Genomic DNA, 19775 nt, shown 5'->3' with positions numbered 1-19775 from the left:
GTAGCTCTGCGTTGTGATGCAGTCGGTGTGCTGCCCTTAAGCTGGCCCCTGGAGGGCATCCTGCCTCGTTGGAGATGTGCCTGTGCCTCCTCCTCCTCTCTCCTATCAGACACCCACGTAGAGTCAGTGACCTCATCATCCCCTCCCTCCTCATCACTGTAGAAAACCTGGCAGTATGCTGCAGCTGGGGGAACATGACTGCCAGATTGCTGTCCTTTTTGGGCACCCTCCTCTATCTGTGTACCATCATCGGAGCCTTCAAAACGCTGCACATTCTCATGCAGCATGTACCCAACACTGTGGTCAAACAGTTCAGGGGACTCCTCAGGAGGACATGGTGGGGCTAGGGAAGGAGTGACTGATGCCATTGAGCAGAGGGAAGAGGAAGCCTTGGCAGCTACTTTGCCAGACAAAGTACCCTGAGCCTGGGTGAGAGAGGATGAGGAGGATGAGGACGGCTTGGTCATCCACTCTACCAAGTCTTCGGCATGTTGCGGCTCCACAAGGCCAGCTGCCAAAAACAAAGACGAGCGTGTCCAACGGCCACCTGCTGATGAGGATGCACCGTGTCCACGACCAGCACTGTTGCCTTTAGAAGCAGAGCCTGCTTGCCCTCGTGACTCTCTGCCTCTCCTTGTTGTCCTTCCAGACATACTAATGGCCTGCAGAGGACAAAAGAAGTACACACACCACGAAGCTTTAGGTGCAAACTGCAGAGGACACGTGCAGTACACACCAAGTAACTTTAGGTGCAAACTAAAGAGGACACGTGCAGTACACACCAAGTAGCTTTAGGTGCAAACTACAGAGGACACAGGCAATACACCAAGTGAGAATACTGCAGCTAGCACAATCAACTGCCTGCCAGTAAATTAGGAATAGCTGATCTAGCTAAACTATACAGTGTATAAATATATGTACAACACCTGGGATGCATATATATCCTCTACACACTGTAACTTTAACTGACTAGCCTGCCTGCTCTATCTACCTAGAAAAAATGCTGCAGTGAATTATGGGCCATGACCCGACACTCGAATTTGACGCGAACGGCCCGTAACGTTCATATTTCGACGAATGGTCGAACATACGATGTTCGAGTCGAACATGGGTTCGACTCAAACACGAAGCTCATCCCTATTGATCGATTCTTAGAAGTTGTTCTTTCCGTAGTATTTTTTGGGTGGAGGTTTGTAGTGCTGAGGCTGTGTTTCTTAGGCTGTGAAGTGTGTCCGCTGAATATTTGATGTAGCACATGGTTGAAAGAGAAACCTTGGTAGTGCTGGGATGATGCGCTGATGTTACTTATGAATGCTGATGAAGATGATCCAGGTGCTGAGACGGTCCCGGAGAAATGACTGCCGCTAAGATGGCGAAAGATGGTACTTACGTGATAGTGGAGGTGATGATGCTAAAGAGGGGAAAAAAAACTACGATTAAGCTAAAGGTGTTACTCAATACACAAAACTGAATTGATATTTAGGTCATCAAATCATATATATCAGCTAATCCAAGATAAGGCTTTCACACAGCCCTAAATTCATGAAATGTAAAAAGATAATGACTGTGGGGGCTGAACTCATCTAGTGATGAAACAGATGGGATGTGGAAGTAATCAAATACTGTAAGTGTCCTTTGCACTAGTAATATAATTTCTCACCTTCTCCCAATCTTGTACAGACTCTACTTGCTTCTGTAGGTACTCCACCATCCCAACCGCTGCCTCACGAGCAGCATTGGCAATCACCTCCTGGTAGGCCACAGGCAAGTTCCTAAACTCCAGAGAGATCTGAGAACAGATTAGAAAAAAACAAAGTAATATCAAACAATAAGGATGTTTTACTTATTTGTCAAATTGTTATTATTTTGAGAGTACAGTACAGGACTCTAGCACCTTTACGTCATTCAACTGAGGACACTGGCAAACAAAGTTGTTAGGACATCCCATATAACTCCTCCCACTCCCATCATTTCTCAGTCTTTTAGAAGGCAATCAGAAAAAACATCAGGACAGAGGGCAGAGTGTCCTGTACTGTATTCCACGAAAAGAGCAGAACACAGCCGAAGATGACATGAGCAGAGGCCTGTGAAACAGATGCCTGATGCTGAAAAGCCCAAGAGAAACTGGCTGAATGAAGGCAGTGAGCCTTAACAGGGAAAGGAGTATTCCCATCCCTCGTGGTGGAAGACTTACTCGTAGCCTGCCTAAGCCATCTAGAAATGGAAATGGGGAAATAAAAATGCAGGATAGCTCTTGCGAGGGACCACAGGCAGAACAAACAGAATTTGAGGTACAGATAAACACAGTGGCTGAGAGAGAATTTGCACTGCATGTTCTACCTCTAAACAATGTATAGAGACCTCTTTGGAATGCTTTGGAGCAGAACAATGGCAGGACTAGGTCCTCAATAAGGTGGAAGGAGGAAACCACCTTAGGCAGAAAGTATGCCAGAGGCTCCAAAATCTCATTGGCCCAGATTCAGGTACGACTTGCGCGGGAGCAAGTGTGATTTGCACCGCGCAAGTACGAATTTGCTCCCAGGCAAATTTGCGGGTGACCCAGAAAGCAAGCTAAGCCTGAAATGTGCCATTTTTGCACGGAGGCAGTTTCTCTGCCCCAGCGCAATTAAGGGGCAATTTTGCTCAGGGAGCAACTTGCGCTCTCATGGTTTTCCCTCAGGAAATATGCAAATGAGGAACTGCCACTGATTCATAAACTTGCGCGTGTGAGGAGCATTTTGCTCCCAAAGCGCGCAAGCTGTTTGGCCGGGGCAAATTTGCACTTTATAAAAGCAGGGGCAAGTTAGCAACAGATGGCCACAGGTCAGCTGGAGAGCAACTACAGCAGCACCAAGACGGACGAGCTGAACAAGCAGAGCACCCACACTTTCTGGATCTCACATCTGTGTGCCAACATGCCAGGGGCAGCTATGGTTCTTGCTATCTTATTGAGTGAACCGACTCGTAGGAGGGCACGGGAGAGGGTATACAGATTGCGCCACAACATCTTTGACATGAGTGATATTGAGGTGTATCGCATGTTTCGATTCAGCCCTGAAGTAATCCTTGAATTGGCAAGAATCCTGCAGGATGACATCAGCAGCCAGACACATCGTGGCCAGGCGGTGCAGCCACTGGTGAAGGTCGTGGCAACCCTGCATTTTTTGGCAAGTGGATCATTTCAGCGCACAGGTGGAATGGTGGCTGGGATGTCCCAATCCAGCATGAGCAGGTGTGTCCACCAAGTGATCCCTGCAATACTCAGGCACATGGCCAACCAATTTATCAAACCAACCACGGATGACCTGCGGCAGAAGGCAATCACCGATTTCTATTCAATAGACAGATTCCCACGCACTGTGGGTGCAATTGATTGTACCCATGTGGCACTAGTGTTGAGCAGAATATGCCATATTCGATTTCGCGATATATCTCGAATATATATTCGAATATTCGAGATATATTCGCTAAATTCGAATATTCGTGATATTTTATCGAAATTAATTGATTGCGATTTTTCGCTATTGCGAATGCGAAAATAATTGCGATTTTTTTAATAACTGCGGTAGGAGCGCTCTGATTGGCTTAGAATATTCGTGATATTTTATCGAAATATCGCAACATGCGAATGCGATATTTATTGCGGAATTTCGAGATATGCTGGAGGAGCGCTCTGATTGGCTTAGAATATTCGTGATATTTTATCGAAATATCGCAACATGCGAATGCGATATTTATTGCGGAATTTCGAGATATGCTGGAGGAGCGCTCTGATTGGCTCAGAATATTCGTGATATTTTATCGAAATATCGCAACATGCGAATGCGATATTTATTGCGCAATTTCGAGATATGCTGGAGGAGCGCTCTGATTGGCTCAGAATATTCGTGATATTTTATCGAAATATCGCAACATGCGAATGCGATATTTATTGCGCAATTTCGAGATATGCTGGAGGAGCGCTCTGATTGGCTCAGAATATTCCTGATATTTTATCGAAATATCGCAACATGCGAATGCGAAATTTATTGCAGATATTTCGAAAACTGCTGTAGCAGCACTCTGAAATCGAATATGTATGATATTTTAACCAAAATACATATTGCGATTGCGATTTTTCGATCGCGCATGCGCAATTGCGCGAACAACACGCGACCATTTCCTGGAGCCTTGCCAGTTTCCAACTTATGATCGCAGCGCAATCACACAGCAACATGGTTGGAAGCAATTTCACTAAGTCTGAGGAAAAGTTGCTGATTTGTGTAAGTATTTTGACCACTGTTATTTCATCATCTTCAACTGCATTTTAGTCTAGTTTAAAAGTTAGTATATATGATCAGATATTAGTATTTCACAAAAAATGTGTCTCCTGCTTTTACAAAACTACAAGTCCCAGCATGCCTGGACAGCTGCAGACACCCTGGTTGGCAAATGTGTATTTAGGCACTTTTCCTTGTTATTTAGCATAATGAATTTAAAAATTTTTTGGACATAGGACGTATGCGAACGTCCTGACTTCAGTGTCCTCAAGGCCCAAGGACGTTCGAATACATATTGCCCTTTAGATGTTGCAGAACTACAACTTCCAGCATGCCTGGGAATGCTGGCACTTCTAGTATTGTAAGTTCTGCAGGCCCACATTTTTCAGGCCTTTATGCACGGGTCTCTAAACTGTGGCACCCTAGATGCAGCAAAAGTAAAATTCTTAGCATGCACTGACAGACCGTGGCTGATGGGAGTAGTAGTTTTGCAACAGCTGGAGGTGGACTGGTCTTGAAACCCAGAGTTAGGTAACAAACCCGTAGTGTTTTGCAACCATTCTGCCTCCAGCTGGTTATTTTCTGTTGAAAAGCCTGTGGCGTGCAAAACACAACCCAAAAACTCCACCCGGTGCAAGGAAAAATTTGCACACACCTAAAGAGTGACATCACAAAAAACTGCGACGGTTGCATACGTCAGTGGTCCTCCGAAAAGGTCCCGTCTCTGACCCCCCGGGGCGTTAGGCTCCTAGGCTCCTGACAGGGAAAAGAGTTACTGTGGTCCATACAGCCGAAGCCATATGGACCCATCTCGGTCCAAGCAGCGCAATCAACACGCGAACAACACGCGACCATTTCCTGGAGCCTTGCCAGTTTCCAACTTATGATCGCAGCGCAATCACACAGCAACATGGTTGGAAGCAATTTCACTAAGTCTGAGGAAAAGTTGCTGATTTGTGTAAGTATTTTGACCACTGTTATTTCATCATCTTCAACTGCATTTAAGTCTAGTTTAAAAGTTAGTATATATGATCAGATATTAGTATTTAACCAAAAATGTGTCTCCTGCTTTTACAAAACTACAAGTCCCAGCCCAGCCCAGCATTTTAGTCTAGTTTAAAAGTTAGTATATATGATCATATATTAGTATTTCACAAAAAATGTGTCTCCTGCTTTTACAAAACTACAAGTCCCAGCATGCCTGGACAGCTGCAGACACCCTGGTTGGCAAATGTGTATTTAGGCACTTTTCCTTGTTATTTAGCATAATGAATTTAAAAAATTTTTGGACATAGGACGTATGCGAACGTCCTGACTTCAGTGTCCTCAAGGCCCAAGGACGTTCGAATACATATTGCCCTTTAGATGTTGCAGAACTACAACTTCCAGCATGCCTGGGAATGCTGGCACTTCTAGTATTGTAAGTTCTGCAGGCCCCCATTTTTCAGGCCTTTATGCACGGGTCTCTAAACTGTGGCACCCTAGATGCAGCAAAAGTAAAATTCTTAGCATGCACTGACAGACCGTGGCTGATGGGAGTAGTAGTTTTGCAACAGCTGGAGGTGGACTGGTCTTGAAACCCAGAGTTAAGTAACAAACACGTAGTGTTTTGCAACCATTCTGCCTCCAGCTGTTTTTTTCCTGTTGAAAAGCCTGTGGCGTGCAAAACACAACCCAAAAACTCCACCCGGATGCAGTGAAAAATGTGCACACACCTAAAGAGTGACATCACAAAAAACTGCGACGGGTACATACGTCAGTGGTCCTCCGAAAAAGGTCCCGTCTCTGACCCCCCGGGGCGTTAGGCTCCTGACAGGGAAAAGAGTTAGCAACGCATATCTCCCCTATACGTGTATCCTGTGTTGTTAATAATATATTCATAATTATGCAAATGATAATGGCTGCTATATTTATGCAAAAAAGGTGGCGACCGAAATGGCAGGATATAAAATCTTTCATGTTACCCCTGTCATTGATTAATAAGGCGAGAATGCTTCCAATTGTTGAATAGCATACATTTACGTCATATATCCATAAGGCTGTCAACAGAAGTATTACAATATACTTTGTTCTTCATCTTGCAGAAGTTCCTGGAAACAGGATACGATGAGCTGCGGAGGCAGCCAGAGAAAAGGGCTGTGGTCAGCGCCCTAATCGCTGACTTTGGCGGCCAACATGACCACAAGGCAATTGTTAAGAAGTGGTCTGACCTGAAGAGGCGCCAAATGGTTCATGTCAGACGTCTTCGGGCTAAATATCATCCAGGTAAGTTATTGTTGACAGTTATGTTTTTTTTTTAAAAAGTGTATTTTGTGCGTGAACTCGAAAGAGAGAGGAGCCGGCCTGCAGGAGTTGGGAGGCCTCCCCCAGAGGCAATCTGCCACCTTTCTCCATGCCCCGGTTGGCAATGGCGGGTGTGAGGGGGTCCTCCCAACCCAACCTCGCATAGCACACCCACCAGGGGCGGGGCTGAGACCACCAAACTCAATTCACAGGTAGCCGAGAGCGGGATCCGAACCCCTAGCTGCAGAGGTGAATCAGTTGTCAGTGCAGTGGCAATCGCGTGGAGCCACCGCAGCTCCTTTGGTGACAGTTATGTAAGGTCATATGTAATTCATGTAAGGTCAGATGTTGTTAACCAAGATGCCATGTTGTGCTAACATATATCACCACCGGCCAAGGTATTCATAGTACTGTTGAAAAAAGACATGGGACAGCAGACAGGAACACAGAAGTTATGTGGGAACATAATTTTCCCATTGCTTTGCATGGGACTTTAAAGAAAAACCCCGACCATGGCAAGTGGGGGTGGGTAAGGTTTAAACCACCTATCCTATGTTTGTGGCTGACATATAAGTAACCTGTGTGCCAAGTTTCATATAAATATCTTTAGCCGTTTGTACGTGATGCTGGAACATACATACATACATACATACATACATACATACATTTATGCACACACACACGTTGAGTTTTATATATATAGATTACCACTAAATTCCTGTGTTAGGAGTGGGGTTGTTATAGTAATCCCGTGTGCTCCATCAGGCCCTTTTTTTAACATGAGATGGTCTGAACAAAACAAAGTAGACAAAAACAGCTCATTTTAACATGGTTGCATCCCAGCTCACGCTCAGTCCCCTGTAGTGCCCACAAGACCCTTTAATATAACATTGTCCCATTGGTTAACTGTCTATATAAATCAATTTGTATTCATATACAATACAGCAGAGTACACTGAATTTGCATACGTCATTAGAAAACATTTTTATAATATATGAACATTGTGTTATTATAGGAGCTCCAATGCCAGTTGTCCGCGCCAAGCGCAGAAGGCGCCAGGCCGATGAGGAGGAGGAGGATGCGGCAGAGGAGGATGCGGCAGAGGAGGAGATGCATGAGGAGGAGCAGCCAGGGCCCTCCCACTCCCCAACCCCAGCTCCTGTTGAGGAGCAAGCTGAGGAGCTTCCCCCCCCACCACCCCAACTTCTCAAGCAGAAGAGCAGGAGGAAGAGAGCGGTCCTGTGAGCCTCATTCAGGAAGGTAAATATGTGCACAATGATTAATAACATTTCAACAACAAAATGTAGATATAAAAATGGACAACATATAAAGCGCACCTGTCAGATTGTAGAACCATAATATGGTATTGATGCTAGAAGTATACAGGTAGTGCATAATTATTAGGCAAGTTGTATTTTTTGAGGATTCATTTTATTATTGAACAACAACCATGTTCTCAATGAACCCCAAAAACTCATTAATATCAAAGCTGAATTTTTTTGGAAGTAGTTTTTATTTTGTTTTTAGTGTTAGTTATTTTCGGGGGATATCTGTGTGTGCAGGTGACTACTATTACTGTGCAGAATTATTAGGCAACTTAACCAAAAAATAAATAGATAGCCATTTCAATGATTTATTTTTAACAGTGAAACCAATATAACATCTCAACATTCACAAATACACATTTCTGACATTTAAAAACAAAACAAAAACAAATCAGTGACCAATATAGCCACCTTTCTTTGCAAGGACACTCAAAAGCCTGACATCCATGGATTCTGTCAGTGTTTTGATCTGTTCACCATCAACATTGCGTGCAGCAGCAACCACAGCCTCCCAGACACTGTTCAGAGAGGTGTACTGTTTTCCCTCCTTGTAAATCCCACATTTGATGATGGACCACAGGTTCTCAATGGGGTTCAGATCAGGTGAACAAGGAGGCCATGTCATTACTTTTTTTTATTTAATACCCTTTCTTGCCAGCCACGCTGTGGAGTACTTTGACACGTGTGATGGAGCATTGTCCTGCATGAAAATCATGTTTTTCTTGAAGGATGGTGACTTTTTCCTGTACCACTGCTTGAAGAAGGTCTCTTCCATAATCTGGCAGTAGGACTGGGAGTTGAGCTTGACTCCATCCTCAATCCGAAAAGGCCCCACAAGCTCATCTTTGATGATACCAGCCCAAACCAGTACTCCACCACCACCTTGCTGGCGTCTGAGTTGGACTGGAGCTCCCTGCCCTTTACCAATCCAGCCACGGGCTCTTCCATCTGGCCCATCAAGACTCACTCTCATTTCAGCAGTCCATAAAACCTTAGAAAAATCTTTCTTGAGATATTTATTGGCACAGTCTTGACGTTGCAGCTTGTGTGTCTTGTTCAGTGGTCATCGTCTTTCAGCCTTTCTTACCTTGGCCATGTCTCTGGGTATTGCACACCTTGTGCTTTTGGGCACCCCAGTGATGTTGCAGCTCTGAAATATGGCCAATCTTGTGGCAAGTGGCATCTTGGCAGCTGCACGCTTAACTTTTCTCAGTTCATGGGCAGTTATTTTGCACCTTTGTTTTTCCACACGCTTCTTTTGTTTGATGATCACGCTTCAGAAGCTTTGCAACTTTAAGAGTGCTGCATCCCTCTGCTAGATATCTCTCTATTTTGGACTTTTCAGAGTCTGTCAAATCCTTCTTTTGGCCAATTTTGCCAAAGAAAAGGAAATTGACTAATAATTATGCACACCTGATATAGAGTGTTGATGTCATTAGACCACACACCTTCTCATTACAGAGATGTACATTACCTAATATGCCTAATCTGTAGTAGGCTTTCGAGCCTATACAGCTTGGAGTAAGACAACATGCATAAAGAGGATGATGTGGTCCAAATACTCATTTGCCTAATAATTCTGCACTCCCGGGATGTGTTAGACACATAACAAGTGTATACACATGATAATGATTGATTAATAAGCAAAAAAAAATATTTATTTATTTGGTAACGTTATTTGAAATCCAAATGTTTTTTTATTATATCCTAAAAGCATCAAGAGATCTGAGGAGGCAAAATATACTCATCGAAAAGACGCACCAGAAGATCCTTCAGAACCAGCGGAAGATGAGCTACCTCACCCAACAAAATGCTCTGCTAGAGCAGCAGCTATCGGGTCAGATTGCGGAAATGCACCGCATTCAGAAACGGATTGAGAGCTATATTTAAATTTATTTTTGTATTAAAAAAACTTATTTTTTGGAAATGTTTCATTTCTTTTTGAGATAGAGTTGTAGGTTTTTCAACACATCTAACTTCACATCAAACAAATCAACATCAACACATTTAACTTCATAATAAGCAAAAACATTTTATACTATTATTTTATTTAACATTAACCTAGGACAAACTAAAGCACACGACACAGACACGACGAACACAAAATAAACTGTTGAAAAATGAACATAACAAAAGCAACAATATATATATATATATATATACAAAGAGAGAGAGAGGGAGAGCAAGAAAGAGAGAGAATGCAGATGAGCTCTTGCAGTCAGCCCAATGGTTGCAGTATAAATGCCGCAAAACAGGGTTTAACATAAGGTTCATTGTTATAGTTACACTTGCTGTTTAGATCCGGTCTGGTAGTCCGGTCTGGTAGCTTGTAGCGGAGGCTGTTGGTGGATCCGCTGTGCCAGAAAGGTCATGAAGCTTTACTCAGCATGGAGGCAGCAGCAGGAGTATTAAAATATAATATAACTAGACAATGCATTTCCTGAGGAAAATGCGAGTGGGAATGCTGAATAGCTTAATTGGTGAGCCCCTTGCCAAAGACATTCACCATAACCACTACACTATCTTTAGGACACACAGCTTCTTTCTCTATCTGCAAAGTATAGAGTATGCTGACTTCCTGGTCGCCCCTCCCCCCTCAATAGGTTTCCCCTCCCCCCCAGGTCAGTGAGGAGGAATATTGCACTGAGGTCAGGAAAGTTATTTATGGAAAGAAATAACATTACAAACGCTTTTAATTCACAGATCTAATACATGATTTAAGCCTCCAAACAAAGCTTAATAAATCCTCAAACGTACATGCAATTGATACAACGACTACACCGTTTGAAATACACGGCCCTTGTAAACGCATCGATATGAAATTTATGTAGATAAACTTAAAAATGTGGCCATGTCTGCGATTTAGAAAAGAGCGTCTTTGTGAGTTCTGCAGCAACATTTTTTAGATAATTTCACATGAGAGTCTATGAGACATAATTTCTGGCTGTTGCTCCAATAATTAAAACTAAAATACGTATCGCAGAATTGGTCACATTGCCATAAACCAGACAAGCATAGCTACGTTTTGATATAAAAATTGTGTATGAAAAGTAGATCTTGTGGGCGTGAGACCAATTTGTTTCCCCTTTTTGTAAAGATATTTTTAATTACAAAGATCTCCAATGTTAAGGTCACATGACAGACTCTAAATCCCCTCCATAGGATTACATTATAACCTATTGCATTTTTGTGAAAAATTCGCAAAACGTAAATTGCGTTTTCACCAAAAAATTGTAAACGATAACGATCTGAAAAGTCATAGCCGGATAGCTAAATATTTTGTGACCGCTTTAAAGTTTTTTCAGTGTCTGTAAGTGAAAGTATGAAGTAGCTGAAACTTTTGGCATGGCATGTGAATTCAAAGGGGAAAAGGATGTTCTCATTGACTTCAATGTTTAAAAAAAGGGTCTAAAAGCTTAAAATTTACAAAAGTGTAAAAAGTAGAAAAAAACTTGAAGAAGTCCCATCATTAGCTGAACGAGACGAACATTTTTACAGTTGAATGGTCTCAATAGCTGAAAGTATGCCGAAGTTACGCAGAACCAAAAAACGTAAGGAATAATAAGATTACTAAATTTACGGATATCAATACTGGAAATGTTTATTAAAGCATTCACACTAATTAAGATTAATACATTTACGGGTATCCATACTAGGAATGCTTATTAAAGCATTCCCACTAAGTATCACACAGGCATGATTTACAAGCAGTAGTGGTAATAGTAATACATAGCATAAAAACACTTGGGGAATACTTTACAGCATCAGTAGTGGTCATAGTAGTCAATAGTGTACCAAAAAATTGGGACACAGGTGTCTTGACTGAGCTGTAATAGTAGTAGTAGACATTGACAATACAGTGTCAAATCACTCGGGCAAGAGGTGCCATGATGAACAGCAGTCTTAATAAGAGTATATAGGGTGTGAAATAACTGCTGACATAGGTGTCTTGACTGGGCAGCAGAAGCAGCAGTAGTAGTATTAACAGTAGTAGTTGATACAGAGTCATATCACATGGGCAGGAGGTGCCATGATGAACAGCAGTAGGAATAGGAGTATATAGAGTGTCAAATAACTGCTGACATAGGTGTATTGACTGGGCAGCAGCAGCAGAAGCAGCAGTAGTATTAACAGTAGTAGTTGATACAGAGTCATATCACATGGGCAGGAGGTGCCATGATGAACAGCAGTAGGAATAGGAGTATATAGAGTGTCAAATAACTGCTGACATAGGTGTCTTGACTGGGCAGCAGCAGCAGCAGAAGCAGCAGCAGTAGTATTAACAGTAGTAGTTGATACAGAGTCATATCACATGGGCAGGAGGTGCCATGATGAACAGCAGTAGGAATAGGAGTATATAGAGTGTGAAATAACTGCTGACATAGGTGTCTTGACTGGGCAGCAGCAGCAGAAGCAGCAGTAGTATTAACAGTAGTAGTTGATACAGAGTCATATCACATGGGCAGGAGGTGCCATGATGAACAGCAGTAGGAATAGGAGTATATAGAGTGTCAAATAACTGCTGACATAGGTGTCTTGACTGGGCAGCAGCAGCAGCAGAAGCAGCAGCAGTAGTATTAACAGTAGTAGTTGATACAGAGTCATATCACATGGGCAGGAGGTGCCATGATGAATAGCAGTAGGAATAGGAGTATATAGAGTGTGAAATAACTGCTGACATAGGTGTCTTGACTGGGCAGCAGCAGCAGAAGCAGCAGTAGTATTAACAGTAGTAGTTGATACAGAGTCATATCACATGGGCAGGAGGTGCCATGATGAACAGCAGTAGGAATAGGAGTATATAGAGTGTCAAATAACTGCTGACATAGGTGTATTGACTGGGCAGCAGCAGCAGAAGCAGCAGTAGTATTAACAGTAGTAGTTGATACAGAGTCATATCACATGGGCAGGAGGTGCCATGATGAACAGCAGTAGGAATAGGAGTATATAGAGTGTCAAATAACTGCTGACATAGGTGTCTTGACTGGGCAGCAGCAGCAGAAGCAGAAGCAGCAGTAGTAGTATTAACAGTAGTAGTTGATACAGAGTCATATCACATGGGCAGGAGGTGCCATGATGAACAGCAGTAGGAATAAGAGTATATAGAGTGTTAAACAACTGCTGACATAGGTGTATTGACTGGGCGGCAGCAGCAGCTGAAGCAGCAGTAGTAGTATTAACAGTAGTAGTTGATACAGAGTCATATCACATGGGCAGGAGTTGCCATGATGTACAGCAGTCTTAATAAGAGTATATAGAGTGTGAAATAACTGCTGACATAGGTGTATTGACTGGGCGGCAGCAGCAGCAGAAGCAGCAGTAGTAGTATTAACAGTAGTAGTTGATACAGAGTCATATCACATGGGCAGGAGTTGCCATGATGTACAGCAGTCTTAATAAGAGTATATAGGGTGTGAAATAACTGCTGACATAATTGTCTTGACTGATCCAAAGGAGTCATGGGAGAAAATCATGTGGTCAGATGAGACTATAATATAATTTTTTGATCATAATTTCACTAACCGTGTTCGGAGGAAGAATAATGATGAGTACCATGCCAAGAACGCCATCCCTAATGTGAAGCATGGGGGTGGTAGCATCATGCTTTGGTGGTGTTTTTCTGCACATGGGACAGGGTGACTGTACTGTATTAAGGAGAGGATGACCGGGGCCATGTATTGCAAGATTTTGGGCAACAACCTCCTTCCCTGAGTTAGAGCTTTGAAGATGGGTCGAGGCTGGGTCTTCCAACATGAGAATGACCCAAAGCACACAGCCAGGATAACCAAGGATTGGCTCTGTAAGGAGCATATCAAGGTTCTGGCGTGGCCTAGCCAGTCTCCAGACCTAAACCCAATAGAGAATCTTTGGAGGGAGCTCAAACTCCGTGTTTCTCAGCGATAGCCCAGAAACATGACTGATGTAGAGAAGATCTGTGTGGAGGAGTGGGCCAAAATCCCTCCTCCAGTGTGTGCAAAGCTGGTGTAAAACTACAAGAAATGTTTGACCGCTGTAATTGCAAAGAAAGCCTACTGTACCAAATATTAACATTGATTTTCTCTGATGTTGAAATAGTTATATTCAGCACTGTAAATACATCAGGTCCGGGGCTTCATCAGGGAATGCATGGCAAGGGACCCTTCAGCGCCCTGAACCGACGACGGGTGCCAGAAAGTCACCGCCGATCCAGGACTCATTCATCTTTATGAATGTGAGTCTGTCCACGGAGTCTGTGGACAGACGGGTCCTCTTGTCCGTGACCACCCCACCTGCCGCGCTGAATGTCCGCTCAGATAGTACGCTGGAGGGGGGGCAAGACAATAACTCCAGCGCATACTGAGCGAGCTCGCGGCAGGTGTCCAATCTGGCAACCCAGTACTCCATGGGGTCGTCGGTGCTCATACTGTCAGAAGCACCGACGGACGCCATGTAGTCTGCCACCATGTGGGCCAGCCGCTGGTGGTGACTGCTGCTGCTGCTGCTGGTGGTGGTACTGGGTCGCTCGGTTTGGAAGAACATCCTCATCTCTTCCATTAGGTCCCCTGCTCGGCTGCAGCTGGGTGCAGCCACCTGCTGGGTGAGATGAGGGGGGACAACTGGAGGCCGGGGAGTTGCCTGCTCCAACCGTCTGACAATAGCTGCCTGCAGTTCCTCCATCCGGTGCTGCCTCCGGCTGGCTGGGATGAACTGCTCCAGTTTCCCCTTGCACCTGGGATCCAAAAGGGTGGCCATCCAGAAATCATCCCTCGTCTTGATGGTCTTAACCCGGGGGTCCCTCCTGAGGCATCTCAGCATGTGGGCAGCCATGGGGAAGAGCACAGCCCGCTGTGACTCCTCAATGCTGGCCAGGTGAATGAGGTGCGACTCTTCTTCCCTGAGGCGCTGCTGGTCAAACTCAGACATGCCCAACCCCCGGACTATCGGTGCCCCCAACACCGGCTCTCCCTCCTGACCAGGCCCTGACTCCGGGACGACACCAGCAACCACCTCCTCCTCCTCTTCATCATCATCCTCAACCTCCTCCTCCTCCTCCTGGTCCTGGCCCTGGTCTCGGTGGAGCATTGCTGACTCCTCCTGCTCCACCAAGGCACTCTCCCCAGCCTCGAGCAGGCGATCTAGTGTCCTCTCCAGCATGAACAGTATTGGCAGCACGCTATTGAGGCCAATTTGCTCACTGCTGACCATCTTGGTCGCCTGCTCGAAGGAGGACAACACTTGGCAGATAGTACGCTGGAGGGGGGGCAAGACAATAACTCCAGCGCATACTGAGCGAGCTCGCGGCAGGTGTCCAATCTGGCAACCCAGTACTCCATGGGGTCGTCGGTGCTCATACTGTCAGAAGCACCGACGGACGCCATGTAGTCTGCCACCATGTGGGCCAGCCGCTGGTGGTGACTGCTGCTGCTGCTGCTGGTGGTGGTACTGGGTCGCTCGGTTTGGAAGAACATCCTCATCTCTTCCATTAGGTCCCCTGCTCGGCTGCAGCTGGGTGCAGCCACCTGCTGGGTGAGATGAGGGGGGACAACTGGAGGCCGGGGAGTTGCCTGCTCCAACCGTCTGACAATAGCTGCCTGCAGTTCCTCCATCCGGTGCTGCCTCCGGCTGGCTGGGATGAACTGCTCCAGTTTCCCCTTGCACCTGGGATCCAAAAGGGTGGCCATCCAGAAATCATCCCTCGTCTTGATGGTCTTAACCCGGGGGTCCCTCCTGAGGCATCTCAGCATGTGGGCAGCCATGGGGAAGAGCACAGCCCGCTGTGACTCCTCAATGCTGGCCAGGTGAATGAGGTGCGACTCTTCTTCCCTGAGGCGCTGCTGGTCAAACTCAGACATGCCCAACCCCCGGACTATCGGTGCCCCCAACACCGGCTCTCCCTCCTGACCAGGCCCTGACTCCGGGACGACACCAGCAACCACCTCCTCCTCCTCTTCATCATCATCCTCCTCCTCCTCCTCCTCCTCCTGGTCCTGGCCCTGGTCTCGGTGGAGCATTGCTGACTCCTCCTGCTCCACCAAGGCACTCTCCCCAGCCTCGAGCAGGCGATCTAGTGTCCTCTCCAGCATGAACAGTATTGGCAGCACGCTATTGAGGCCAATTTGCTCACTGCTGACCATCTTGGTCGCCTGCTCGAAGGAGGACAACACTTGGCAGACCTGGTTTATCTGCCCCCACTGCGCACAGGCGATGAAAGGGAGTTGTGGTGAAGCCCTCTCAGTGCCTAGTTCCATCAGGTACTCCCTCACCGCCCTTTGCTGCTCCCACAACCTCTTCAGCATGTGGAGGGTGGAGTTCCACCGCGTCACACTGTCCACAATCAGCCTGTGAAGGGGCAGATTGTACTTCCGCTGCAATTTGGACAGGGACGCGGTAGCGGTTGGGGAGCGCCTGAAGTGGCTGGCAATCCTACGCGCCTTTGCCACAATGTCACTCAACCCTGGATAAGTGCGCAGGAACTTCTGCACCACCAGGTTGAGGACATGTGCCAGACAGGGCACGTGCGTCAGACTGCCAGTATGGAGGGCGGCGAGTAGGTTGCTGCCGTTATCGCAGACAACCATACCTGGCTGGAGCCTTCGGGGTGTCAGCCACTTCTGGACCTGAGCTTGAAGTGCTTTCAGCACTTCTTCTCCAGTGTGTCTCCGGTCCCCTAAACTAACAAGCTGGAGCACGGCCTGACAGCGCACGTGCCCCACACTTGAGTAGCTACGGGGGCGCTTGCTGGGAGGCTCAGCAGCTGCGGAGACAGTGGCTTGAGGGAGACCAGCAGTTCTCCCCTGGACACCCCGGGGCGGCACCACAAGATCGGTTGCCGACGATCCCTCACCGACGCCTCGGAGGGAAACCCAATGGGCCGTGAAGCTGATGTAGCGTCCCTGCCCATGCCTGCTGGTCCAGCCATCCATTGTCAGATGAACCCTGTCGCTGACAGCGTGATCCAGCGACAGGGTTACATTCTGCACAATGTGCTGGTGTAGGGCAGGGACACCAGTCCTGGCAAAGAAATGGCGGCTGGGGACACGCCATTGGGGTTGGGCCTGCTCCAACATCTGCCTGAAGGGGTTGCTGTCAACTATGTTGAAGGGCAGCAGATGTTGGGCAATAACCCTTGCCAGGAGCCCATTGAGGGAACGCACACGTCGGTCTCCAGGGGGGAAGGGAGTGGTGCGGTCAAAGGCGTCTGAAATCGACGCCTGGCGCCGGACGGCAGTGCGGGACACAGACGTGGAGGGTGCTGTGGAAGTAGAGGTCTGGCTGCCGGTACCAGTACCTCTACTAGAGGGAGCGGGGGGGCATGACCTGCTGGAAACAGATGAAGATGTGGCAGGGGCTGCTGTACCCTGCTCACTTGTGGTGGTGGCGCTGCTACCACCACCACGCTTCATCTCGTCATACAACGCCCAGTGGTTTATCCTCAGGTGCTGGTTCAGGGCTGTGGTACCCACCCGAGCCAAACACTTCCCTCTCTTCACCCTCACTTTACAAATCCGGCAGATGGCCACGGTAGGGTTGTCTGCCACCAGGGTAAAGAAATTCCAGACAGGTGACTTCAGCACCGCCCTCCTGTCAGATGGGGTGACGCTTACTTGCACCTGCTGGGACTCGGTGCGCACAGGTGGAGCTGCCTGCTGCTGCTGCTGCTGCTGCTGCTCCTCCTCCTGACACCTCCTGCTGCCATCACCAGTGGAGACCCTGACGATGGTCTCCCTGGTGGTGACCTGGCGCACCGTTTCACCAGGGTGCCTACCTTCCCCGTCGTCACTGACGTAGTGAGCCGACGCGTCAGATGGCAACCATGATGGGTCACCCTCTTCGCCCCCAGAGATGTCAGACCAAGGGCTGAGATGTGTTGGTCTGAGGGAACCACGTGACATGGAGCCTCTAGCCTGGCTCCGCTGTCCCCTCACCCACGCCTGGGTCTGACTAGGTGCTGCTGTTTCCTGCACCAAAACAGCAGCACCAGTTTGAAGGGATGTCTCTGGGATACTGCCAGCAGGTATCCCATCCTCCTCATCCATCCCTTCAAAAAGGTCCTGACCATCAGGACAGAGCTGGAGGTCTGCCTGATGCATGGCCTCCCCCAAGAGATCCCTCTCACTGTCGCTGTCGAACAGTAAGATGCTGGACTCTTGGGGGCTGGGGGGGGGGTAGTACAGGCACCGGTGTAATGGTGGTACTACTGTGAGTCGGGACCGACGACTCAGTGGCACTGCTGTGCCCCATGTAGTCCACCACTACTTGAGCCTGAGATGGCAATATCGGGCGGCTGCCCGATGGGAAGAACTCCCGGATCAGGCGTACTCCCCTTGCACCCGATCCTCTACCACTAGTAGGGGCACGAGAGGTACCCCGTGCTGGCAGCGATCCAGCACTGGGAGTAACTCCCCTACCCCTGCTGCCACGGCCACGGATGCCGCTCATTATTGCTAATATGTGTGTGGGGGGGGTAAACTTTATTGGGGGGGGTAAATGTGAACAAAATGTGTTTTTGTGTATTTTTTACAAGACAGGCACGCAGACAAAGACGTACACAGACAGCTACTAAACTATAAGAAAAGTAGTACACCAGACAAGGACTACAAAATTAAAGAAAAAAAAAAAAGCACTAAACAAACACTAACTTTTTTTTTTTTTTTTTTTTTTTAAACACAAAACACAGACACTAAACACACACTAAGCTAAGCTAGATGAAATAAATGTACACTAACAGTGTGTACACTTACTACACAAAATTTAACTAAACTGAACACAAAACTTAGCTTTTATAAAAGCTCTTTAGGGAAAACTAAACAAAATTTGAACTGAGATGCCTATCAAATATCACTGAACAGCGAACCTGCAAGATCTAACAGTAACACAAGATGAACAAAACTTAGCTTTTAGAAAAGCTCTTTTATAAAGCTCAGCAAAATGTGTTCTGAAATCTCTTGCAAATATAACTGAACAGGGAGGATTGCAGGATCAAACAGTAACACAAATGAAAAAAACAGCACAAAACAGCACAAAACGTAGCTTTGAAAAAAGCTCTTGGGTCTATTGCTTTGAAAAAAGCAGTTGATATACTGGAAAAGATCCACTGGAATCACTAAATAGCAATGCTGGTGATGATCTAAATCAATCAAGAACAAAGACACAGGAAACCAGGAACACAGAAACAGCCTCCACACTCTATAGCCAGCTTCTGAATCTGCAATGAAATGGTGCTGGGAGTGAGCTTATATAATGTCCATGCAGGCAGGTTCCTATTGGTTGCTAACCTGTGACGAGTGTGGAAGGAGAACTCTGATTGGCTCTGATGCAAAAGGGCGGAGCAAATAATCGCGCAATATTCCTATTGCCGAATATTCGCATTGCGAATATTCGGCAATATAAAATGATCGCTTCAGCTACTCGGCCCAATGGCTCTAATCATACCAGCAATGCTTTCAGACGTCTATGGAGATCACTAGGATGTGATCTGTTTTAAAAATGAAACTGTAAAAATCGCTCTGATGCGGAAGATCGGGGCGAGGAAAATAATCGCGCGATATTGCGTTTGCCGAATAATCGCATTGCGATCTTTCTGGAAAATTCAATGAACGCTTCAGCTACTCGGCCCAGGGTCTCTAATGATACCAGCAATGCTTTTAGACGTCGATGGAGATATCTAGGATGTGATCTGATTAAAAAAAAAAATTGTAAAAAATCGAATATTCGGAATTGCGAATATTCACCGCGAATTTCGAAATATAGCGCGATTTCTCGAATATGCTATATTCGAGTCGAATATTCGCAATGCGAATATTCGTGAGCAACACTATGTGGCACTACGCCCCCCGTCACCTAGAGCATATCTACTGTAACAGGAAGCACTGACATTCCATAAATGTCCAGGTGATCGTGGATGCCCATGGCCTCATATGGCATGTCC

General features: G+C 46.4%; 1 pseudogene; it reads right to left on the bottom strand.

Annotated features, from left to right (window-relative positions):
- The window catches only part of LOC120935606, a 98826-nt pseudogene that overhangs the window by 33662 nt on the left and 45389 nt on the right, over positions 1–19775 (bottom strand).

This window comes from Rana temporaria, chromosome 4, assembly GCF_905171775.1.
Source record: "Rana temporaria chromosome 4, aRanTem1.1, whole genome shotgun sequence".
NCBI lineage: Eukaryota > Metazoa > Chordata > Amphibia > Anura > Ranidae > Rana > Rana temporaria.
The sequence above is the reverse complement of the archived record's forward strand: the minus strand, read 5'-3'. Positions and strand labels throughout refer to the sequence as shown.